At 39.6% G+C, this 26,365-nt stretch overlaps 1 pseudogene; it reads left to right on the top strand.

The window, feature by feature from the left end:
• The window catches only part of LOC120577002 (uncharacterized), a 148,233-nt pseudogene that overhangs the window by 115,368 nt on the left and 6,500 nt on the right, over window positions 1-26,365 (top strand).

Here is a 26,365-nt window from a genome sequence, read left to right as displayed (position 1 = left end):
TAATTATATATGATGTTTGGTGATTTATGTGGAGTATATATATATATATATATATATATATTTATATATATGTGTGATTTTTGGGTGATTTACGTGGTGTATTATTTTATTATATGGTTTATTTAATAATAATTAGAATAAGTATGAAATAATAATTATTTTGGTGTTTGGGGAATTAATAGGAGTTAATAGAAATTATGGGGAGTTTAGTGTAAATAGAAGGGAGTTACATTTAAGTGGGAAGTTAATACAGAGAAGTTAGAAACCAGTTTCACGTAGAACCAGTTTTGGGAGAAAGCAAGAGAGAACCAAGGAAGAACCAAGAGTTGATTTTTGCTGTGCATTTCTTTCTGCAATTCTAAGGTAAGGGTGAGGTTTACTTCAATAGTGTAGTTACTGATTTCTGATTTTGAGTTTAACAGGTTTTGGTGAGGAATTGGGATTTTGGGGTTTTATGATAAAATGAGGATTTTGAAGTTGTAAGCATGATTTTGATGTTAGAATTAGTTTCTGGTTGCATAGAACACTTAATTATGTATCTGTAAACTGATTTGGAGAGTGATTGGAAGAAAAATGGGATTTTTGGGAAAAACCAGTTTTCTGCCCGTACTGATGTTCATCGCTCGCCTCGCGAGCATTCATGTCTCGCCTCGCGAGTGAACAACATCCACACTCGCCTCGCGAGCAGACCAACTCGCCATGGCGAGTAGCCCAGATTAAAACTTGATTTTTGAAAAGTTGTTATAAGATGTTTTGGGGATGGTTTAAGGTACCTAGATGATATTAATGAAGACTGGAACAAGTTTTAGGTTAAAAAGATGATTAGGGAGCTTAGTATAGAAGTTTGAGTGAGAAAATGTCATTTTTCCCGAGAGCACCTAGTTTTCACTCGCCTCGAGTTCGCCTTGAACTCGCCATAGGGAGCTAGTGATTTTGTGAACTCGCCATAGCGAGCAGATTTGCTCGCGAGGCGAGCTGTGCAGTTTAGAGTGCTGTTTTGCTTGCATGGATGGTAGTACTTGGTGTTGTTGTTTTTGAGCATGGTTATACTTAATTGTGCATTATTCTGGATGATTGGATTGCTGGATTGATGATTACTGATGATGACTGAAATGTATGCTATTGATTGAATCATACATGTTGTTAAGTGGTGTCACATGGAGTTTGCATTGCATGGTCAGTTGTATGTAGATATACACAAGTAGGTCCATTGCATATGCATAAAACAGCGGAGAGGACTCATGTCCTGGAGTACTAGTTGCTCAACAGCGGTGAGGGCTTCGGTCCTGATGAATGCTTTAACCATTCAAAAGCGGTGAGGGCTTCGGTCCTGTTTGGTACCACATGCATATTTTCATCCATTGAGAAGTCTAAGGTGTTGTCTTAGCAGTGTTGTCATGTCATTTGCATGAGTCTTAGTTGTTGATTGTGGTTGTTACTTGATGATGATGATGTTGTTGGTGAATATGTACATTGTATACATACTTGTTAAGTGGATTATGATGATGTTGTTGTTGCTTGTGAATTAATTATGTATATTTGCAAGATGATGTATTCGATGTTATAGGGTGTTAGATTCAATTGAAGATTTAATATCTATATTTATTGTTGTGAATCTCACCCCTTCTGCTTGAAAATGTTGCCCTTCCTATGGGTAACTTGCAGGTGATCCTGAGTAGTTGGTGGTCGCTCAATGTCGTGTCTAGGGCTCTGATACGTGGGATGGGAATTATTATTTACGTTGTTGTTGTTTTCCTTTCCATGTATCAAATTTTGGAACTTGTTGACGTGTCCCTTGTTGGTTGACTTATGGATGTTTAGGCTTAATGCCAGGATGTTGTTGGAGACTTAAACCGTTGTTGTTAATTAAAATGCAAACTTTCCGCTGCATGATTTTTGAAGTTATGAACGATGTTGAGTTTAAATAGTTTTATTTTCTATTTAATTAATTTTGAATTTGCGATGTAGCATGCCCGTTTGGTGCTTAACTCTGATGTATAATTGTTATTTAATTACTCTTGGGTAGCGGGGTGTTACAGGTGCTGCTCTAGAGGAAGGGGTTAAAAGGAAGATCTTCCAGCTCCTCCGAGAATACCCGGATATTTTTGCATGGTCGTATGAAGATATGCCAGGTCTAGATCCTAAGATTATGGAACATCGAATCCCAACAAAGCCTGAATGTCCTCCCGTCAGGCAGAAATTGAGAAGGACTCATCCAGACATGACTCTCAAGATTAAGAGTAAGGTTCAAAAGCAGATTGATGCGGGTTTTCTCATGACAGTCGAGTACCCTGAATGGGTTGCCAATATTGTACCTGTGCCAAAGAAGGATGGAAAAGTCCGGATGTGTGTTGACTTCAGAGACCTGAACAAAGCCAGTCCAAAAGACAATTTCCCATTACCCCATATTGATGTGCTTGTTGACAATACTGCTCAGTCCAAGGTGTTCTCCTTCATGGATGGTTTCTCCGGTTACAATCAGATCAAAATGTCCCCTGAAGATAGAGAAAAGACGTCTTTTATCACCCCATGGGGTACTTTCTGCTACAAAGTGATGCCGTTCGGCCTAATAAATGCTGGTGCTACCTACCACAGAGGAATGACTACTCTGTTTCATGACATGATTCACAAAGAAGTCGAAATATATGTGGACGATATGATTGTGAAGTCAAAAGATGAGGAGCAACATGTCGAATACTTGACAAAAATGTTCGAAAGGTTGAGAAAGTACAAGCTTCGATTGAACCCTAACAAATGTACGTTCGGCGTCAGATCTGGAAAATTACTAGGCTTCATTGTCAGTCAAAAGGGCATTGAAGTCGACCCTGATAAAGTTCGTGCCATCCGAGAAATTCCAGCCCCGCAGACTGAGAAACAAGTCAGAGGTTTCCTCGGGCGATTGAATTACATCTCCCGATTCATATCTCACATGACCGCAACCTGCGGGCCGATCTTCAAGCTACTCAGGAAGAATCAGCCTATTGTATGGCACGATGAATGCCAAGGAGCTTTTGATAGCATCAAGAATTACCTGCTGGAACCACCTATCCTTGTCCCACCCGTGGAAGGAAGGCCTTTGATTATGTATTTGTCAGTGTTTGATGAATCCGTGGGATGCGTACTTGGTCAACAAGATGAGACTAGAAAGAAAGAACATGCTATCTACTATCTGAGCAAGAAGTTCACCGACTGTGAAACTCGGTATACGATGCTTGAAAAGACTTGTTGTGCTCTGGCCTGGGCCGCCAAACGCCTGCGTCATTATTTGGTGAATCATACAACTTGGTTGATATCCAGAATGGATACGATAAAGTATATCTTCGAGAAACCTGCTGTTACTGGGAAGATTGCACGCTGGCAAATGCTCTTGTCTGAATATGACATTGTGTTCAAGGCTCAAAAAGCTATCAAAGGTAGCATTCTTGCCGATCATCTTGCCTACCAACCTCTTGATGGTTACCAACCAATTAAGTTCGATTTCCCTGATGAAGAGATCATGTATTTGAAATCAAAAGACTGCGAAGAACCGTTGATTGGCGAAGGTCCAGATCCCAATAGCAAGTGGGGATTAGTCTTCGATGGTGCTGTCAATGCTTATGGTAAAGGAATCGGGGCAGTCATTGTATCCCCGCAGGGGCATCACATCCCTTTTACCGCCCGGATTCTGTTCGAATGTACAAACAATATGGCAGAATACGAACCGTGTATCTTTGGGATCGAGGAAGCAATTGACATGAGGATCAAACACCTCGAGATGAGAACCAAATGTCGAATTGCACCATATCCCTCGGGATGAGAACCAAATGGCTGATGCTCTTGCTACTCTATCCTCTATGTTTCGAGTAAACCATTGGAATGATGTGCCAATAATCAAAGTTCAACGCCTTGAAAGACCTTCGCATGTGTTCGTTATTGGGGATGTGATCGATCAGACTGGTGAAAATGTGGTTGACAATAAACCCTGGTATTACGACATCAAGCAGTTCTTGCTAAGCCGTGAGTATCCACCGAGTGCTTCCAACAAAGACAAGAAGACTCTGAGAAGATTGGCTAGTAGGTTCTTATTAGATGGGGACATTTTGTACAAGAGAAACTACGACATGGTATTGTTAAGATGTGTTGATGAACACGAAGCAGAGCAGTTAATGCATGATGTACATGATGGTACCTTCGGGACCCACGCTACGGGGCACACTATGTCAAGAAAGTTGTTACGAGCAGGTTACTACTGGATGACCATGGAGCATGATTGCTACCAACACACCAGAAAGTGCCATAAATGTCAAATCTATGCTGATAAGATTCATGTGCCTCCGCATGCCCTCAATGTTATCTCCTCCCCATGGCCGTTCTCCATGTGGGGCATCGACATGATTGGAAGAATTGAACCGCAAGCATCAAATGGTCATCGTTTCATTTTAGTGGCAATTGACTACTTCACCAAATGGGTCAAAGCGGCATCTTATACCAATGTAACCAAGCAAGTGGTAGCCAAGTTCATCAGGAACAACATCATCTGTCGATATGGTGTTCCTAGCAAGAACATTACCGACAATGGTACCAACCTGAACAACAATGTGGTGCAAGCTCTTTGGAAAGAATTCTAGATCGAACATCATAATTCTTCTCCTTATAGGCCTCAGATGAATGGTGCAGTAGAGGCAGCCAATAAGAACATCAAGAAGATTGTCCAGAAAATGGTAACTACCTACAAGGATTGGCATGAGATGTTGCCCTATGCTCTACATGGCTACCGTACTACAGTGCGCAGTTCAACCGGGGCAACCCCTTTCTCTCTTGTATATGGTATGGAAGCAGTTCTTCCTTTGGAAGTGGAGATCCCATCTCTCCGTGTGATCATGGAAGCAAAGTTATCCGAGGTTGAATGGTGCCAAAGCCGGTATGAGTGAGCGTATGTCGATGTCTATTTCAATATGTGTTACAAGCAGGCTCTTCCCCAGGATAGTCTGTGGTCAATGGCAAGAATGAAAAAAATAGAATGAAAATGCATGAAAATGAATAAGCTCGCTAAGTTGAAAACCCGAAAGGGCGACTTAGGCAAAAATGAGCACCCCGCTGGATTGACAACCCGAAAGGGCGATTCAGGCAAAAATGGGGCAATGAAAAGAATTTATTTCCCCGGTGGATCGAAAACCCGAAAGGGCGATCCAGGCAAAAATGGGATGCAACAAAAATGAAAAAAAATTGAGAAAATGACATGCAAAAAGCATTGACCACAGATGCAACATCCACAGTACACCCAACACTGAAATGCCCAGCGATGACGGCATTATCTCCAGCAGAGTCTTCCGAGATTCTGTCCCCAGCAAGTCACGTAGCTACCTGCCCTCAGCCATGGTTCCGATACGTCTCCCAACGACGTTATCTCCAAAGAGGATTTCCAAGAATGTGTGATGTAGCGCGAGCCACTACGTGCCCAATACTCCAATGTCTTGTCTGTCTCTGCGAAACTGTGTCTACAAACTGCCAACAGTCATGCGTTACAAGCATTCATACATGCATAATCATGCATACTACGTGCCCATACATTTGATAAAACTGTTATATCATCCATGCATATTGCATTTCCAATGTCAATTTCAGTCTCAATTCGATACCTATGTCAAATTCTCTATCAAGACCTGGGGAGCCAGTGCCATTGGCCCATCTCTAGGACATGTCAATATCAAGTCAATTTCAATCTATATTTTGTCAAAAAACTAATCCCTAGTGAATGTGTTTCTGTTTGTTCAAGTGGCTAGTTCAAGTCCAAGAACAGCTTGTACCTGTCTATTTGTTTCTGTTTGGTCAAGTGGCTAGTTCAAGTCCAAGAATAGCTTGTACCTGTCTATTTGTTTCTGTTCGGTCAAGTGGCTTGTTCAAATCCAAGAGCAGCTTGCACCTGTCTGTTTGTTTATGTCTTCGGTGGAGTAACCAGTTCGCATCCAAGAACAAGCTCACACCTGTCTATTTGCCTTTGTTTTCGGTCGAGTGACCAGTTCGAATCCAAGGACAACTCGTACATGTCTACTTTTCCATGTCCCCAGTCGAGTAACCAGTTCGCATCAAAGAACGACTCGCACCTGTCTGTCTGCCTTTATTCCCGGTCAAGTGCCCAGCTCAATCCAAGAGCAGCTTGTACCTGTCAATTTGTTTTTGTGACCCGTCTACCCTGTCGTCTGCTATTCTGCCAATGTCTACCAATCCCGCAATGGATACGACATACTTTGTTAAATCCAATTCTCGTTTGTCTTGCATTCATAATCCAAATGTTGCATGGCATTCATGATATTTGAAAGTGTACAGGCGTATTTTTACGTCCAAACACAGTGCAAATGTTAATATTTAAGTATCTTCGTCCCGTCAAGTCAAGGACTCCGTCTCTTGACCCTCCGGACAAAGAAACTTAAATAGGGGCAGCTGTTATACCCTGATTTTGGACCTAAACATACTCGTTCAAATTTCTTTTCTACCACTAATAATTGTCAATTTACTATTGTTTTACTTTGAATCTTTACTTTATTTTCATCTGTATATTTTACTGTCTCTGCCTCAAGGTATTTGCAAATCATGATTTTGCCTGTGTTTTTCTTGCATAAGATCATCCAAAGTGTCTTTCTTACACTACAAGTCATTTGAAAACTTTCTGAATCATTGCATTGCTTTTCTTGCATTTTAATTCAAATATTTGCAAAAATCGTACAAGAAGGGTATTTTGGTCGTTTCCTACAGTGGAACCCATTTTAGTCCCTGTGTTTGTCTCTGAGTCTTTTCAACTTGTTTTACAAATCATTGTTGAGTCTTTGTTAAAAAATCATTTCAAAAATTGCATCTGAGTCAGTTTGAGTCAGTTTAGTCCCTAGGGGCATTTTGGTCTTTTCCCATCAAAATTTCGACAGAGAGGTATTTTAAAATACCTCATTTTTGTAATTGGTTCGTTTTAGTCCTTTTGTTGATTTTATTTTAGGTTTCACTTTACTTTTTTTTCCAACTTACCAATTTTAATTCAATTTTATTTTTAATTGCATTCTGGTCCCTCAAACAAGTTTCCAGAATTGCACTTTAGTCCAAAACTTTTTAAAATTGCATTTTAGTCCATTATTATTAATTGCAGTTTAGCCCTCAATTTTACTTTTTTGCAGAAAGGTCCCTAGGTCACAACAAGTCCAAGGCCGAGCCATACCAGTCCAGGTGTCACCATTTCATTGGATCTCAAGTACAAGTGGCAGCTTATAAATAGTGCACAGTGTCAGAGAAATCCACAGAGACCCATTCAATCAGTGCCAACTCACAAACACGTGAGAAGATTCTCTCTCTTGGCAATTAGGATCAAAACAGAAAATCCACCAAGAACAATTCACAAACCCTAACTTTCCAGAACCAAATTTCATCAGAAATTGCATCAATTCTCAGAGATTCATGGATGAATCATCATCATTGAATTGAAGTTTCTGCAATTCAAGGCGCGAATTCCTCACCGGAGGTGAGAAACTCCAGCACCGATCACAGAGAAGAAAAGAAGAAGAGTTTCAAACCGGCGAAGAATGTGAAGAAAGTGAACCGGTGAAGACACCGATTTATTTTCGGTTCCCAAGCAAAATCAACAAAGCAGAGCCAAGAATCAAGTTTTTTTGAAGAATCTCGCAAAATCTCCAATAAAAAACTCAGGTAAAACTCAAACTTCATCTTTTTTCTCAAGAACAGCAACAAAGACGAAACTATGTAGATCTGTAGGAGTTTGAACGGCTTCATTCAAAAAAAGTTAAAAAAACTAAATAATTTTTCAAAACCGTATGAAAATTCTAGATCTACGTTGTTTCAAGCCTTGTTTGTGAAAATCAGTATCAGATTCATGTTTAAGGTTTAAAGGCGAGTAAGAAAACGTTAAAATTTTGAAATTCTGGTGAGATTAGAGGTCGCCGGAAACTGGAGATCTCACCGGAGAAGATGAAGATTCCGGCGGACCTATGAAGTGAGAAGTTAGAGAGAGATGAGAGAAGTTAGAGAGAGATGAGAGAAGTGAGAAGTTAGAGAGAGAAAGAACAATAGCAAATGAAAAAACCGGCGCTCCCCTCCTTTTATAGGCCAGTGAACCGGACCGGTCCAACTCCCTTCATTCCTGGCCGTTTGATCTAGGGTTTGATCCCTTGGATCAATCCTGTGGTTCCTGTGCGTCCGGACCTCTTAGGCTTGGGCTTGGGCTTTTTCCTTTTGGTTTTGCTGCGTTTTTGCTATTTTCTTGCTATTCACACCATGCTTTCTTGCTATTTGAACCACTGTTCGTTCTAATTTTCTCGTAAAAATTCCTAAAAAATTTCTATGTGTTTCTTGATACATTTTTGACTTTTTTGTGATTTTTTTTACATGTTATAAAATTGATAAAAATATATGTATTGCTTTCTTGATTATTTTCTTTTCTTTAGTTGAATTTCATGCAATTTCTCGTTTTTTCCGTTCGTGATATCTTGATCTATGATATGAACGTTCAATGTGCAATTTCATGATAAATGCCACTGTTTGTGTGTGTGTTTTGCTGTTTTCAACATGATTTGTTAATTTCTTGCCTTGCAAGTATTACTTTCCTCTTTGTATTGTGGTTATTGTCGTCATTTTCTACCGTTTACCATATATTCCTTTGTTTGCTCTCTTCGCCATATTTTTATGCCTTATTGTACTAACCATTTTTTGTTCTATGTCTCATCCATTTTATAGCATTTCATCATTTCATTCCTATTCATTTTTTTATGTTAGGTGGACATGTAATAATTCTAGGTAGTTTAATTTCCTTTTAGTTTCTTGCAAGACCATAGCATGTAAACTAGGGCAAAGTGTAAAGGACAATGGACTCTCTATAATGATGTACACCGACACAAGCACCGACACGCACACACGTTGTATGTTTACTGCTTAGATGTATGTTTAGGAAACGCAATACTTAGAAAAATATCATTTTCCCGGAAATAACTCCATAACTCAAATCTTTCCTAATAATCCTTGGAGTCAAAACTTCATTGTATTTTCCTTTATTTTCTTAATCAAATTCAAATGAATCTTAATTTCTACTTAGACATTTTTTTGTTAATAATTGAACCAACAATTCACTATCTTTTCCTCTCATGCCTTTACGGCCTCTTTCTCTTCTTCAAAACCATTTTCAAAAACTAAAATCAATTGAAACACACCAAAAATACTTTTGGAAGAGAACTACATGGAATTTTGATCCCTTAAAAGGGTATGTAGGCAAGAGGTCAAAACCTCTCCAAGTCCAATAAAATAAAATCTCAAACATTTCCTCCCTCCATTCTTAACTAAATAAACTTTCTTTTCAATAAATAAGCATAAAAATAAAGTGTAGACATAAAGCTAGGAAAGCGGTTCCTATAGAATACTATAGTCGTTACGGGTGCCTAACACCTTCCCGTAAAGAAAACGACCCCCGAACTTAGAGTTTCTAAGGGTTTTCTCAATTTTACCCTTCCCAAGAAAAAATTGAGAATATCAAAGATTGAAAGGTTCAAGCCTAATTAATGACTTGATACCCCAAAATCGTGATAACACACTTCCCTCTCCCTTTTATAGATCAAATGTTAGAAAGGTTAGCTAAGCATTCACATTTTTGCTACTTAGATGGTTATTCCGGATTTTTCCAAATACCCATTCACCCTAATGACCAAGAAAAGACGACTTTTACATGCCCCTTTGGGACCTTTGCCTATAGAAGGATGCCTTTTGGTCTTTGTAATGCCCCTGCTACTTTTCAAAGATGCATGATGTCTATTTTTTCTGACTTTGTTGAAAAAATAATGGAAGTTTTTATGGATGATTTCTCTGTGCATGGATCTAGTTTTGATGATTGTCTGACTAACCTTGAAAAAGTTTTGGAAAGATGTGAACAGGTGAACCTAGTCTTAAATTGGGAGAAATGTCACTTCATCGTAAGAGAAGGAATTGTCCTAGGACACTTGGTCTCCGACAGAGGTATAGAGGTAGATAAAGCAAAAATTGAAATTATTGAAAAAATGCTACCTCCTACCTCAGTCAAAGAAATTAGAAGTTTCCTAGGACATGCAGGGTTCTACCGCCGTTTCATTAAAGATTTTTCATCAATCACTAAACCACTAACAAGCCTCCTTCTTAAGGACACAGACTTTGTGTTCGATAATGCTTGTTTGCAGGCATTTTGCAGGTTGAAAGAAGCACTAATCACTGCCCCAATCATACAACCACCAGATTGGAGTTTGCCCTTTGAAATAATGTGTGACGCAAGTGACTATGCGGTTGGGGCGGTGTTAGGTCAGAGAAAGGAAAAAAAGATGCATGCCATATACTACGCCAGTAAGACCCTAGATGGGGCACAGGTAAATTATGCCACAATAGAAAAAGAACTGCTAGCAGTTGTCTACGCCATTGACAAATTTCGGCAATACTTGGTAGGATTAAAAATCATTGTTTACACAGATCACTCGGCCAAAAAATACTTGCTAAACAAAAAAGATGCCAAACCGAGATTGATCCGATGGATTTTGCTCCTCCAAGAATTTGACCTTGAAATAAAAGATAAAAAGGGTATAGAAAATGTTGTCGCTGACCACTTGTCCCGACTTCGGGAGACCAATGAGGATGAGTTACCCTTGGATGATTCCTTCCCGGATGACCAACTCTTCTTATTGGCACAAACTGACGCACCTTGGTATGCAGATTTTGTTAATTTTCTTGCAGCAGGAGTGCTACCGCCTGAGTTCAGCTACCAACAAAAGAAGAAGTTCTTTAATGATCTCAAGCACTAATATTGGGATGAGCCCTACCTCTTCAGAAGAGGCTCAGATGGGATTTTCAGGAGATGCATTCCTGAAAACGAGGTAAGTAGTATTCTAACTCATTGCCACTCCTCTTCTTATGGTGGCCACGCCAGTACACAAAAGACTTCTTTCAAAATTCTTCATTCTGGTTTCTGGTGGCCATCACTCTTCAAAGATGTGCATTCCTTTATTTCTAAATGTGACAAATGTCAACGCACCGGCAGTATTACTAAAAGAAATGAAATGCCTTTGAACAACATCCTTGAAGTCGAAATTTTTGATGTTTGGGGTATTGACTTTATGGGACCATTCCCCTCCTCTTTTGGGAATCAATACATATTGGTAGCAGTTGACTATGTGTCCAAATGGGTTGAAGCCATTGCTTCCCCCACTAATGATACACAAATTGTTATAAAACTGTTTAAAAAAGTCATCTTTCCTAGGTTCGGAGTGCCAAGGGTTGTGATAAGCGATGGAGGGTCTCACTTCATTTCAAGATATTTTGAAATTTTTTTACAAAAACTTGGAGTGAGGCACAAAATTGCGACACCCTATCACCCCCAAACTAGCGGACAAGTGGAGGTCTCAAATAGACAAATCAAAGCTATCCTTGAAAAAACTGTCTCAACCTCTAGGAAAGATTGGTCAAGTAAGCTTGACGATGCCCTTTGGGCCTATCGAACGGCTTATAAAACTCCCATTGGAATGACTCCTTTTAAACTTGTCTATGGGAAATCTTGTCACCTTCCCGTTGAGCTCGAGCATAAGGCCTATTGGACAATTAGAAACCTCAACTTAGACCCTGTTATACCCTGATTTTGGACCTAAAAATACTCGTTCAAATTTCTTTTTTTAACACTGACATTTGTTAATTCGCTGTTATTCTACTCCGAACATTTACTCTCTTTTCATCTGCATATCTTACTGTCTCCATCTCGGAGTATTTTCAATCATAATTTTGTCTTTGATTTTCTCGCATAAAACTATCCAAAGTGTCTGTCTTGCATTTTTATTTCAAAGCATCTGCAAAAATCATGCAAAAGGGTATTTTGGTCATTTCCTGCAGTGGAACCCATTTTTGTCCCTGTATTTGTCTCTAAGTCTCTTCAACTTGTCTGTACAAATCATCGTTAATTCTTTGTTAAAAATCATTTCAAAATCGCATCTGAGTCAATTTGGGTCAGTTTAGTCCCTAGGGGCATTTTGGTCTTTTCCTGTCAAAATTTCGGCAGGGAGGTATTTTAAAATACCTCATGTCGGTAATTTGTTCGTTTTAGTCCGTTTGTTGATTTTATTTTTCGTTTCACTTTACCTTTTTACCAATTACCGATTTTAATTCATTTTATTTTTTTATTTACATTTCGGTCCCCCAAAAGAGTCCCAAAATTGCATTTTTGTCCAATACTTTTTAAAATTGCATTTTTAAGTCCTTTTTCATAATTGCAGATTAGTCCTTTTTTTTTCTTTTTTTGCAGAAAGGTCCCAAAACAGATGTCATTTTTTTCATTGGTTCTCCGCTCCACATGTCAGCTATAAATATAAACACAGTGTCAGAAATTTCCAGATCAGATACACAATCACTGCCACATCACAGAAACAGATTTCAACTTTCTCTCTCCATTCAGTTAGATCTAAACAGAAAAAGTCTCAAGAACAAAGAAAAAACCCTAGAAATTTCCAGAGCTAGAATCCATTGAAATGGCTTTGATTCTCAGAGATTCGTCAAGGAATCATCATCATTGAATCGTTGCTCTGCAATTCAAGTGCGAGTCCACCACTGAAAGCGGCGAACTCAAGCACGATCGCAGAGGCTTTCCCGGAGACGAAGAAGAGGGACGAAAATCAACATATCGAACCTATGAAGAAGAAGAGAGGATCGGAACAGCAAGAAACCAAGCCAGAATCAACGGAACAAGATTAAAATCAAGCTTTCCTTGAAGATCCGGTTCGGAATCACCAAGAAAACCACAGGTAAAACTCAAACTTCACCTTTTTTTTCCGCAAGAACAGATAAAAAAGGAGAATCAAGTGTAAGTCTGTAGGATTCTAGAAGCACGTAACCAAAAAAGCACAAAGAACAAAGAAAAACTTCATTCAAAACCGCAACTTCAAACTCAGATCTACTCCGGTTGAAATTCTTTTTCAAAAAACTAAGCTCAGATTCATGCATAGGAGAAAAAAGGATGTTTGAAAATGTAAAAAAAAATTTTGAATCGGAGCAAGGAAAATCTTCCGGCGGCGGCGCCGCCACCTTGAGGTGGCCGGCCACCGCGCCGGAGAAGCTGAGCATGACCGGAGAAGACGACCGGATTCTAGAGAGAGGTCAGACTCTCTCTCTCTAGAATCCAAAGAAGAGAGAGGTTTTTTTGAGGATTTTGTGTTTTTTTGTTGAAACTCCTTTTTATATACTCCCTCCGTTCCCACGCGCGCGCGTGCATGCTTCTGTGGTGTTCCCTTGCTCTGTGAACCATCAGATCTGGATTGTTCCAAGATCTGATGGCTGCTGTGTGTTTGATTTTGAATCCTGTGTGTGATTTTTTGTGTGGAATATGGTATATCTTCTGTTTGAACCGTTAGATCTTTGATCTAACGGTCACTGTGCTTCCTGCATTTTTACACTATCTTTTGTGCTTTTTTTTTTGGACCCTTGGATCTTTGATCCAGTGGCTGTGATGTGATCTTGGGAGTTAGATCTGGACCTCTGGATTCATGCAGCGGACCAGATTAAATCCTGCTGAGCCTCTTTTTTAATTGCTTTTTAATTGTGTTTTAAATACCTTTTTTACACTTTCTTGGTGTTTTATGCTTCTAAAAAAAATTCTAAAAATATTTCCCTATCATTTTGATTTTTCCTCTAAGTTTTAGAATTTATTTGCTTATTTTTGCATTTATTTTCTTTACTTTGTTCTTTTAATTCTTGCTCATTAAATTCCATATATGTTCTTGATGCATTTTTTCATATTGTGATATTTTGGCATGTGAAATAATGTGTGAAAATATCTCTAGGAATATGATATAATGCTTTGCTTGTGTGTGCTCTTATGATCCTCACATTGTAGCTTAAATTCAAACCTTTCAAAAAATGGCTATAATGAGGGAATTATAGGTCATATGCATGTATGAGTGTTATACCTAAATTCTAGGTGTATTTTTACCACTTTATCTCATTTCATTACTTTTTTTTTTCTCTCTTGCTATTCTATTCAATTTTGTTTACCTTTCTACTATTTTTATGCTTTATGATACTAACCATCTCATCTCACATTTCATTCATCCTATAGTTTTGGCATCATTTTTTCTATTCATTTCTATATCAATTGGGTTTGTAATAATCTTAGATAGATTAGTTCCTTTTAAAATTCTTCACAAAGACCATAGCATGTATCTAGGACAATGTAAAGGACTATGGACATTATAAGGGATGTACACCGACACAAGCACCGACACGCACACACGTTGCATGATTACCGCTTAGATGTATGCTTAGGTTTTACAACGCTTAGAAAAAAAAATCATTTTTCAAAAATATGAATAACCTCATTTGAAAACTTTTTTTCTAAAATAGGAGTCAAAACTCCTCATTTCCCTTTTGTTTTCTTAAGAAAAAATCCCAATAAATTTTAATCATACTTAGACTTTATTTTACAAAATAACTACTTCCACCTCACATTTTCCAAATCTCATGCCCTTGAGGCCTCTCATCTCCATTCTTCAAAATTCCTTTTTCAAACTTAAAATCAACCAACAAAAACAAAAACAATTTTCGAGAACGAACTACGATTGGTTTTGATCCCTTAAAAGGGTACGTAGGCAATGAGTTAAAACTCCTCCAAGCCAAGTAAAATAAAATCTCAATCATCTTCTCTTCCCCCATTCTTCACTCAAATAAAACTTCTTTTCTTTAAATAAGTAGGCAATAAAAATAAAGCGTAGAAATAAACTTAGGAGAACGGTTCTTATGGAATACCATAATCGTTCCGGGTGCCTAACACCTTCCCGTAGCGAAAGCGACCCCCGAACTTAGAATCTAAGGGTTTTTTTCTCAATTTTGCCCTTCCCAAGAAAAAATAGAGAATATCAAAGATTGAAAGGTTCAAGCCTAATTAATGACTTGACACCCGAAAATCGCGATAACAGAAATGGCGACTTCACTGGGGACACTTTTAGCGGGTCACGCCTAGTTTTCCTTAGTTTATATTTTACACTTTGTTTTATTGCTTACATATGTGAATACTTGTTTATTTTTCATTTGACGTGCGGGGTGAGAATATCAAAAGTCCTATACCCGGGCTGAGTGAACTTATGATTAGGTAGAGATATAATCGACAATTCAATCCGAGGGTTGCCTCGTGTATTGGGTTATGCGATCAATCTCACATAGCTGAGGCATTTTGGAAGTAATATTGTCGGCGTGTGTTGTCATGCTTAGGCACTTTGCTTTCAATTGTTCGACGATGCTATGGACCGTAGTTACCAAACCCATCCCTGGCCTTTTTAGGACGTAGTGCGGTGGCTAAACCGAGTGTTGTCTCGAGTTTTAGTCGTCACGCGATACTACACTCAAACTAGACCTTCTTGCGAATAAACATGGAACGGACGTTGTCCCGTGCTACCATGATATACGAAAGAGAGGTTGCAGTTTGGGAACTTGATTAGAACCTTGGTTACTATTATCCTAAACTTTAGTTTACCGGGCACCGTGTCCGCCCGTGGCTCCTCGACTTTAATCTCAACCCTCCATGTTTTCTCTGTAATTGAAAAAACAATCATGCATACATGCATTCATGCATAAATTTTTTCTCATGCATTCATCGAAGGATTGGACAAATTAAAAACTTTGTAAACATTACAGGTATGAAGAAGACTAAATCCTACAAGTTCAAGGAGGTTGATTTGGTTAGTTTGAGAGAGTTGGCACTCAAGGTGAAGAATCAAACAGGTTTCCGACTCCGGTATGGTGGTTTGCTTACTATTCTCCGGACTAATGTCGAAGAGAAGCTCGTGCACACTCTAGTGCAATTCTATGACCCGAGTTTCCGCTGCTTCACTTTCCCGGATTTCCAGTTGGTCCCTACTCTTGAGGCTTATTCCCACTTATTGGATTCACCTATAGCCGAGAAGACGCCTTTCACCGGTCCCGGGGCTTCTCTTACTCCTCTGGTTATTGCTAAGGATCTCTATCTCAAGACTTCTGATGTCTCCAAGCATCTTACTACTAAGTCTCACATCCGAGGGTTCACTTCAAAGTATCTACTTGAGCAAGCTAATCTCGAAGCTACTTGTCAGGACGCACTCGAGGCTATTCTTGCATTGCTTATCTATGGGCTCATTCTCTTCCCGAATCTCGACAACTTTGTGGAAATGAATGCTATTGAGATCTTCCATTCCAAGAATCTGGTTCCTACTTTGCTAGCTGACATATAATGTTTACAAAATTCCTAATTTGTCTAAAAGTCCTTCGATGTCCAAAAAAAAAACAACTTTTGCATTTGCATTTGTACATATCATGCATCATGTGCATCATTCATTAAGCCACAAAAGGTTTACAAGTGCTCACTGCCTCCTGGTTCTTCTGCCACAGAGATTGAAAGGTGGCTCGTGCTCGGAAAGTTTACGAATCAGACAGAATACACCGGACAAGACTCCACAGAAAGAAGAATTCGGCAGCCATGGAAGAAGAGAATGCTCAGCTCCGTACCGAGTTAGCCACTCTAAGGGAAGAATTGGCTAAAGCCAATGATGTCATGACCGCTCTGCTAGCCGCTCAAGAACAATCAGCCACGGCTATCCCTATAGCCACAGCTATACCGGTGACTACAAGCATGCTCCCAACCGCATCTGCAGACGCTCGCTTTGCTATGCCAGCTGGGTTTCCGTATGGGCTTCCACCATTCTTCACTCCCAGTACTGCAGCGGGCACTTCGGGCACTGCTAACAATGTTCTGATCCCTGCAACAAATGCTGCCTCCATCAATGCTACTTTGCCACAAACAACGGCATCTGTCACCGAGCCTCTTGTGCATACCCTGCCTCAAGGTGTTAACATCAACACACAGCACGGAAGCATCCCCGTAACCAAAACCATGGAAGAGATGATGGAGGAACTTGCTAAAGAACTCCGTCATGAGATTAAAGCCAATCGAGGGAATGCGGACTCTTTCAAAACTCAAGATCTCTGCTTGGTGTCAAAGGTGGATGTCCCTAAGAAGTTCAAAATCTCAGATTTCGACCGATACAACGGGCTGACTTGTCCCCAGAACCACATCATCAAATACGTCCGAAAGATGGGCAATTACAAAGACAATGATTCCCTTATGATCCACTGCTTCCAGGATAGTTTGATGGAAGATGCTGCAGAGTGGTATACTAGTTTGAGCAAAAATGACATCCATACCTTTGATGAGTTAGCCGCTGCTTTCAAGAGCCACTACGGGTTTAACACCCGATTGAAGCCGAACAGGGAATTCCTTAGATCTCTCTCCCAGAAGAAGGAGGAAAGCTTCCGTGAATACGCACAAAGATGGAGGGGAGCAGCTGCCCGTATTACTCCTGCTCTTGATGAAGAAGAAATGACCCAGACATTCTTAAAAACCTTGAAGAAGGATTATGTTGAGAGAATGATCATTGCTGCCCCGAACAACTTTTCGGAGATGGTCACCATGGGAACCCGTCTGGAAGAAGCCGTCAGGGATGGAATCATTGTGTTCGAGAAAGCTGAATCCTCTGTGAATGCATCATAGAGGTATGGTAATGGACACCACAAGAAGAAAGAAACGGAAGTAGGGATATGGTCAGCTGGAGCCGGTCAATCCATGGCTACTGTTGCTCCTATCAATGCAGCCCAAATGCCTCCGTCATACCCATATGCGCCGTATTCTCAGCATCCTTTCTTTCTGCCATTTTATCATCAGTACCCTCTGCCACCGGGTCAACCTCAAGTACCCGTTAATGCAATCGCTCAACAGATGAAACAACAGTTGCCAGTTCAACAACAACAACAAAACCAGCAAGCTAGACCTACTTTCCCTCCGATACCGATGTTATATGCTGAGTTGCTTCCAACTTTACTCCATAGAGGGCATTGTACAACCAGACAGGGCAAGCCCCCACCTGATCCGTTGCCTCCAAGGTTCAGGTCCGATCTCAAATGTGATTTTCATCAAGGCGCTCTGGGTCATGATGTCGAGGGGTGCTATGCTTTGAAGTATATCGTGAAGAAGCTCATTGATCAAGGAAAGCTGACTTTTGAGAATAATGTCCCACACGTCCTCGACAATCCTCTTCCAAATCATGCCGCTGTAAATATGATCGAAGTATGTGAGGAAACTCCTAGACTTGATGTCCGTAACGTCGCAACTCCTCTGGTGCCTCTACACATCAAGCTGTGCAAAGCTTCTCTGTTCAGCCATGATCATGCCAAGTGCCTAGGATGCCTTCGTAATCCTTTGGGTTGCTATACTGTTCAAGATGACATCCAAAGCTTGATGAATGATAATTTTTTGACTGTCAGTGATGTCTGCGTGATTGTGCCAGTTTTTCACGATCCGCCTGTCAAGAGTATGCCTTTGAAGGAGAATGCTGAGCCACTGGTGATAAGGTTGCCCGGACCGGTACCGTATACTTCAGATAGGGCTATCCCGTACAAATATAATGCTACCATAATCGAAAACGGAGTAGAAGTGCCTCTGGTGTCCTTGGCTGTGGTGAACAATACTGCCGAAGGAACTTCAGCAGCCCTTAGAAGCGGAAGAGTCCGTCCACCGTTGTTTCAAAAGAAGGCAGCTACGCCTACCGTGCCACCCATTGACAAGCCAACCCCGACTGATGTTTCTCCCCTTAACAGAGACGCGAGCCAACCAGGCCGGTCTATAGAGGATTCTAATCTGGACGAGATTTTGAGGTTGATCAAAAGAAGTGATTATAAGATTGTGGATCAGCTGCTGCAAACTCCGTCGAAGATATCCATTTTGTCTCTACTTCTGAGTTCCACTGCTCACAGAGATACCCTTTTGAAAGTATTGGAGCAGGCTTATGTGGATCATGAGGTAACTGTGGATCACTTTGGTAGCATAGTGAAAAACATTACCACCTGCAGCAATCTGTGGTTCAGTGAAGATGAATTACCCGAAGCAGGAAAGCATCATAATCTAGCCTTGCATATCTCCGTAAATTGCAAGTCCGACATGATCTCAAATGTATTAGTAGACACTGGCTCATCTTTGAACGTGATGCCCAAGTCAACGCTGGATCAGCTGAGTTACCGGGGAACTCCTTTGAGGAGAAGCACTTTTCTGGTCAAAGCCTTTGATGGAACCCGCAAGAGCGTTCTCGGGGAGATAGACTTGCCAATAACTATCGGTCCCGAAACCTTTCTAATCACCTTTCAGGTCAAGGACATTAATGCCTCTTACAGCTATCTCTTGGGGAGACCATGGATACACGACGCGGGAGCAGTGACCTCTACTTTGCACCAAAAGTTGAAATTTGCAAAAAGTGGAAAGCTTGTTACCATTCATGGAGAGGAGGCATACCTGGTTAGCCAGCTATCATCTTTCTCTTGCATAGAAGCAGGGTCTGCAGAGGGGACCGCTTTTCAAGGATTAACTGCCGAAGGTACAGAGCCCAAGAGGGATGGAACTGCAATGGCCTCTTTGAAGGATGCACAGAGAGCCGTCCAAGAGGGTCAAGCTGCCGGCTGGGGCAAGTTAATACAGCTTCGTGAGAACAAGCATAAGGAAGGTCTTGGCTTCTCCCCAACTTCAGGAGTTTCCACCGGGGCATTCTGTAGTGCTGGGTTCGTCAACGCAATCACAGAAGAAGCAACTGGATTTGGCCCGAGGCCTGTATTTGTTATACCAGGAGGCATTGCGAGAGATTGGGATGCCATTGACATTCCCTCAATCATGCATGTTTCTGAGTAATATACCTTGTTGCTTAAGTATCTTGTTTTTTCAAAATAACAATCCTCTCGCTCTGCCCAAAGCGAGAGTGATATTTTCTGTAAGGGCATGTTTGTTTCGGCATTGCCGTTGATTAATAAAAAAATTGTCGTTTCTTTCACGACTGCTTTTTTTTAGTACCTTTTTTTTCTTGGAAATAATGGTAATGCCAGAAAAAACCAAAACATCTGTATTTTCTTATTAATTTCAAAAATCTGCATAAAAACCCTCTTTCTAAAATCATCCAACCATTTTACGCAGATTGAACTATAATGAACCCGTTGGGCACAGTAACCCTGCATTCCCTCCGAATTTTGAATTCCCAGTATATGAGGCCGAAGATGAGGAAGGTGATGACATACCATATGAGATCACTCGGTTACTTGAGCAAGAAAAGAAAGCCATTCAGCCTCACCAGGAAGAGATTGAGCTTATCAACATAGGTACCGAGGATAGCAAGCGGGAAATCAAGATCGGTGCTGCTTTAGAGGAAGGGGTTAAAAATAAGATCATCCAACTTCTCCGGGAATATCCGGATATTTTTGCATGGTCGTATGAAGATATGCCAGGTCTAGATCCTATGATTGTGGAGCATCGGATCCCCACCAAGCCTGAATGTCCTCCCGTCAGGCAGAAATTGAGAAGGACTCATCCAGATATGGCTCTCAAGATTAAGAGCGAGGTTCAAAAACAGATTGATGCGGGTTTCCTCATGACAGTTGAGTACCCTGAATGGGTTGCCAATATTGTACCTGTGCCAAAGAAGGATGGTAAAGTCCGAATGTGTGTTGACTTCAGAGACCTGAACAAAGCTAGTCCAAAAGACAACTTTCCATTACCTCATATTGATGTGCTTGTTGATAATACTGCTCAGTCTAAGGTGTTCTCCTTCATGGATGGTTTCTCCGGTTACAATCAGATCAAAATGTCTCCTGAAGATAGAGAAAAGACGTCTTTTATTACTCCATGGGGTACTTTCTGCTACAAAGTGATGCCGTTCGGCCTAATAAATGTTGGTGCTACCTACCAAAGAGGGATGACTACTCTGTTTCATGACATGATTCACAAAGAAGTCGAAGTATATGTGGATGATATGATTGTGAAGTCAATAGATGAGGAGCAACATGTTGAGTATCTGACAAAGATGTTTGAAAGGTTGAGAAAATACAAGCTTCGGTTGAATCCCAACAAATGTACATTCAGCGTCAGATCCGGGAAGTTATTAGGCTTCATTGTCAGCCAAAAGGGCATTGAAGTCGATCCTGATAAAGTCCGGGCCATCCGAGAAATGCCAGCTCCACAGACCGAGAAGCAAGTCAGAGGTTTCCTCGGACGTTTGAATTACATCTCCCGATTCATATCTCATATGACCGCAACCTGTGGGCCGATCTTCAAGCTACTCAGAAAGAATCAGCCTGTTGTATGGAATGATGAATGCCAAGAAGCTTTTGATAGCATCAAGAATTACCTGCTGGAACCACCTATCCTTGTCCCACCCGTGGAAGGAAGGCCTTTGATTATGTATTTGGCAGTATTTGATGAATCCATGGGATGCGTACTTGGTCAACAGGATGAGACTGGAAAGAAAGAACATGCTATCTACTATCTAAGCAAGAAGTTCACCGATTGTGAAACTCGGTATACAATGCTTGAGAAGACTTGTTGTGCTCTGGCCTGGGCCGCTAAACGCCTGCGTCATTATTTGCTGAATCATACAACTTGGTTGATATCCAGAATGGATCCGATAAAGTATATCTTTGAGAAAGCTGCTGTTACTGGGAAGATAGCACGCTGGCAGATGCTTTTGTCTGAATATGATATTGTGTTCAAAACTCAAAAGGCAATCAAAGGTAGCATTCTTGCCGATCATCTTGCTTACCAACCTCTTGATGATTACCAACCAATTGAGTTCGATTTCCCCGATGAAGAGATCATGTATTTAAAATCAAAAGACTGCGAAGAACCGTTGATTGATGAAGGTCCAGATCCCAATAGCAAGTGGGGTTTAGTCTTTGATGGTGCTGTCAATGCTTATGGTAAAGGAATTGGGGCAGTCATTGTATCCCCACAGGGGCATCACATTCCTTTTACCGCCCGGATTCTGTTCGAATGTACCAACAATATGGCTGAGTATGAAGCATGTATCTTTGGGATCGAGGAAGCAATTGACATGAGAATCAAACACCTCGACATCTATGGAGATTCTGCGCTCGTCATCAATCAGATAAAGGGTGAATGGGAGACCCACCATGCTAAGTTGATTCCTTATCGTGATTATGCGAGACGTTTGCTGACATATTTTACAAAGGTTGAGCTGCACCATATTCCTCGTGATGAGAACCAAATGGCTGATGCTCTTGCTACTCTATCTTCCATGTTTCGAGTAAACCATTGGAATGATGTGCCAATAATCAAAGTGCAACGCCTTGAAAGACCTTCACATGTGTTTGCTATTGGGGATGTGATCGATCAGGCTGGTGAAAATGTGGTTGACTATAAACCCTGGTACTACGACATCAAACAGTTCTTGCTGAGCCGTGAGTATCCGCCGGGTGCTTCCAAACAAGATAAGAAGACCCTGAGAAGATTGGCCAGTAGATTCCTGTTAGATGGAGATATTCTGTACAAGAGAAACTATGACATGGTATTATTAAGATGTGTTGATGAACACGAAGCGGAGCAGTTAATGCATGATGTACATGACGGTACCTTCGGGACCCATGCTACAGGGCATACTATGTCAAGGAAGTTGTTGCGAGCAGGATACTACTGGATGGCCATGGAGCATGATTGCTACCAGCACGCCAGAAAGTGCCACAAATGTCAAATCTATGCTGATAAGATTCATGTGCCTCCGCACGCTCTCAATGTTATTTCATCCCCATGGCCGTTCTCAATGTGGGGCATCGACATGATTGGAAGAATTGAACCGAAGGCTTCAAATGGTCATCGTTTCATCTTAGTGGCAATTGACTACTTCACCAAGTGGGTTGAAGCAGCATCTTATACCAATGTGACCAAGCAAGTGGTAGCTAAGTTCATCAAGAACAACATCATATGTCGATATGGTGTTCCCAGCAAGATTATTACCGACAATGGTACCAACCTGAACAACAATGTGGTGCAAGCTCTTTGTGAAGAATTCAAAATTGAGCATCATAACTCTTCTCCCTATAGACCTCAGATGAATGGTGCAGTTGAGGCCGCCAACAAGAATATCAAGAGAATTGTCCAGAAGATGGTAACCACTTACAAGGACTGGCATGAGATGTTACCCTATGCTCTACATGGCTATCGTACTACCGTGCGCAGTTCAACCGGGGCAACCCCTTTCTCTCTTGTATATGGTATGGAAGCAGTTCTTCCTTTGGAAGTGGAGATCCCATCTCTCCGTGTGATCATGGAAGCAAAGTTATCTGAGGCTGAATGGTGCCAAAGCCGGTATGATCAGTTGAATTTGATTGAGGAAAAACGTATGGATGCCATGGCTCGTGGACAGTCATATCAAGCAAGAATGAAGACTGCTTTTGACAAGAAAGTCCATCCTCGAGAATTCAAGGTAGGGGAACTTGTATTGAAAAGGAGGGTAAGCCAGCAACCCGACCCAAGGGGCAAGTGGACGCCTAACTATGAAGGTCCTTATGTTGTCAAGAAGGCCTTCTCCGGTGGTGCTTTAATCCTTACACACATGGATGGTGTAGAACTTCCAAATCCAGTGAATGCCGATATAGTCAAGAAATACTTTGCCTAGAAATATGAAAAGAACAGCGTGGTAGGTCGAAAACCCGAAAGGGCGGCCTAGGCAAAAATGCGCTTCCCGATGGATCGAAAACCCGAAAGGGCGGTCCAGGCAAAAATAAGGGACAAAAAAAAAATATATAAAGCTCGCTGAGATTGTACATAACTCAGGCAAGAATGAGCGTCTCGATGAGCTGAAAACCCAGAAGGGCGGTTCATGCAAAAATGAGATTGAAACAAAAGGCAAGTAACTATATCTGGCCAACCACCGCCCCCCTTGGGGCATCTGCAGCTGTTAAGGACCATCTTCATCAAAAGCTCTTATGCTTGCGAATTCAAAGTTTCTAGGAAATGTAATGATTGCTGTGTTCAATGTACCACCAACCAATAAAATTACCATTTTCCAAGCTTTGTGAATCCGTGGAGTCACGCCTTCGGCTGACCACCACTCTTATACATCAATTTGAGCTTGTGCTTTTGTTTGAAACTCTATTTTTCTTCTACTTTCAAAGCTATATACAAAACATTTTCTTTCTATTTTGATAATGACAATGCTTGAAATAAACATTTTGAAAATTGAAAACTTTTTGTCTATTTTGAAAAGCAAACCTGAGCAACAGGGTACATTCAAATGAAACATGCATGAGCGAGAGTATGTTGATGTCTATTTCAATATGTGTTACAAGCAGGTTCTGTAACGCCCTCTCTAATTATTTGAATATTTTTAATGAGTTTAGAATACACTTATATGATTTGTATAATTTATATGATTTATTTTGATGAGTGATATTTTGTTATGATATATGTTGGTATTTATTAGTATAACATATATGTTATTTGGTTTAGAAATATAAATGTTATTTGATTTAAAAATATAAATGTTATTTGATTTAGAAATATATATGTTATTTGATTTAGAAATATATATATGTTATTTGGTTTAGAAATATAAATGTTATTTGATTTAAAAATATAAATGTTATTTGTTATAGAAATACATATGATTTGTTGCAGAAATAAATGTGATTTGTTATAGAAATAAATGTTATTTGTTGTAGAAATACACATGATTTGTTATAGAAATAAATGTTATTTGGTGTAGAAATACACATGATTTGTTATAGAAATATATGTTAATTTGTGTAGAGATATATGTTATTTTGTGTAGAAATATATGTTATCTGGTGTAGAAATATATTTCTTATTTGGTATAGAAATATATATATGTTATAGAAATATATTTGTTATAGAGATATAATTGTTATTTGTTGTATAAATATTTTATATATATATTAGAATAGAATATTGAGATTTTGGTAGGCAATCTAATATATTTTTGTACTGAATAATATATTTTTGTACTTAATATAATATATTTTTGTACTCAATTGATATATTTAATTACTAGATCTAATAGGTGCATTACTTGTTTCCAAAATTTCTCACTTATTAGTTGTAAATTATCTCTATAAATAGAGAACTCACACAGTGCATTCTACACACCGAAATTCACAGTTGATACTTCCTGTGCTTTTCTTCTCTTCTCCCTCTTTTGACTTGTGTTGACGAGTCTTTCTTCTTTTTCTACTCCTTTCTGTCCCTTCGGAATTAAAAGTGTTCTTAAGACTATAATCTCTCTTCGGTTTAATATCCTTTTAGAAAAGAGAAAGCAGTAGAGTCCTTCGTCGATCAATCCAAAGGTAAGGGTGAGACTAACTTTGCAATTCTATTAAGTATATGAATCAATGGTTAGGTTTAACATGATGTAGGATGAGTTTTTGAGGAATTGAAAAGTAGGTTAAAATTGTAGAATTAATGAATAAACGGTGGAAATTTGTTAAAAAAATGTAGAAACTATCCTTAGACCTTAGATAATGATTAAGATGATTTGATGATATTTATAATGTTATATAATTAGATATATATTGCATGAATTATGTTTAATGATTGAGATGTTGATGACGTGCATTTGTAATTGTTATATATGATGATTATCATTATTGATTGATGCTATTTTGTTGTTGTGATGAATATGATTTACTTTGATGATATGATTAATGAGAGAATATTATATACTGTGAATTAATGATTAAATGCATTACTTGAAATATTATTGAATGATCAAGATTTTGAAATGAATTGTTATTAAGCTTGATATGAATTGATTATGCTGCAATTGTTGTTAAACTAAGTTGCATGAGTTGTTGTTGATTATCATTTGATATTGTTATATCTTGAGATGTTTACGTGTCGCCTATGTTGCTGTTGTTGGTTATGTGAAATATTTATATGACTTATGTGAAAGATGTATGATGTTTAAGTTGTTGATACTTCATATTAATATTGTTATGTTGTGAATTGCTTGTGCTGTTTCTGTTGCTGTTATGAACTGCTAAGTTGTTTTTAATGTGATTTAATGATTAAATGCATTACTCGAAATATTATTGAATTATATTAGGAGCTTTGTCCTCCGCACGATTATTAGTATGAATAAGTTGATGATGAACTCCAAATTATTGGATGTATAAGTGATAAGTTGATTAAGGTGTCTTGTTGATAGAGTCCATGCATTAGCATTCATTGAGCTTTGTCCTCACCACGATTAGGAGCTTTGTCCTCCGCACGATTAGGAGCTTTGTCCTCCGCACGATTAAAGTATATTAATACTTATGATGACGATTGGTACCACATGCATATAAGTGTCTAAGTTGCATTGTCGCATTTGTCGAGTCAAAGTCGTTGTTAATGAATTATCATCCATGAGTTGTTAAGTTGTCGATGAATTATCATCTATGAGTTGTCGAGTTGTCTTCTACCCATGTGTTGTTAAAGAAGTACCTACGAAGATTATACGATGTGAATTATATGATGTTGACTAAAATATTGCTA

Source organism: Medicago truncatula, chromosome 7 (assembly GCF_003473485.1).
Source record: "Medicago truncatula cultivar Jemalong A17 chromosome 7, MtrunA17r5.0-ANR, whole genome shotgun sequence".
Lineage (NCBI taxonomy): Eukaryota > Viridiplantae > Streptophyta > Magnoliopsida > Fabales > Fabaceae > Medicago > Medicago truncatula.
This window is presented reverse-complemented; position numbering and strand designations above follow the sequence as displayed.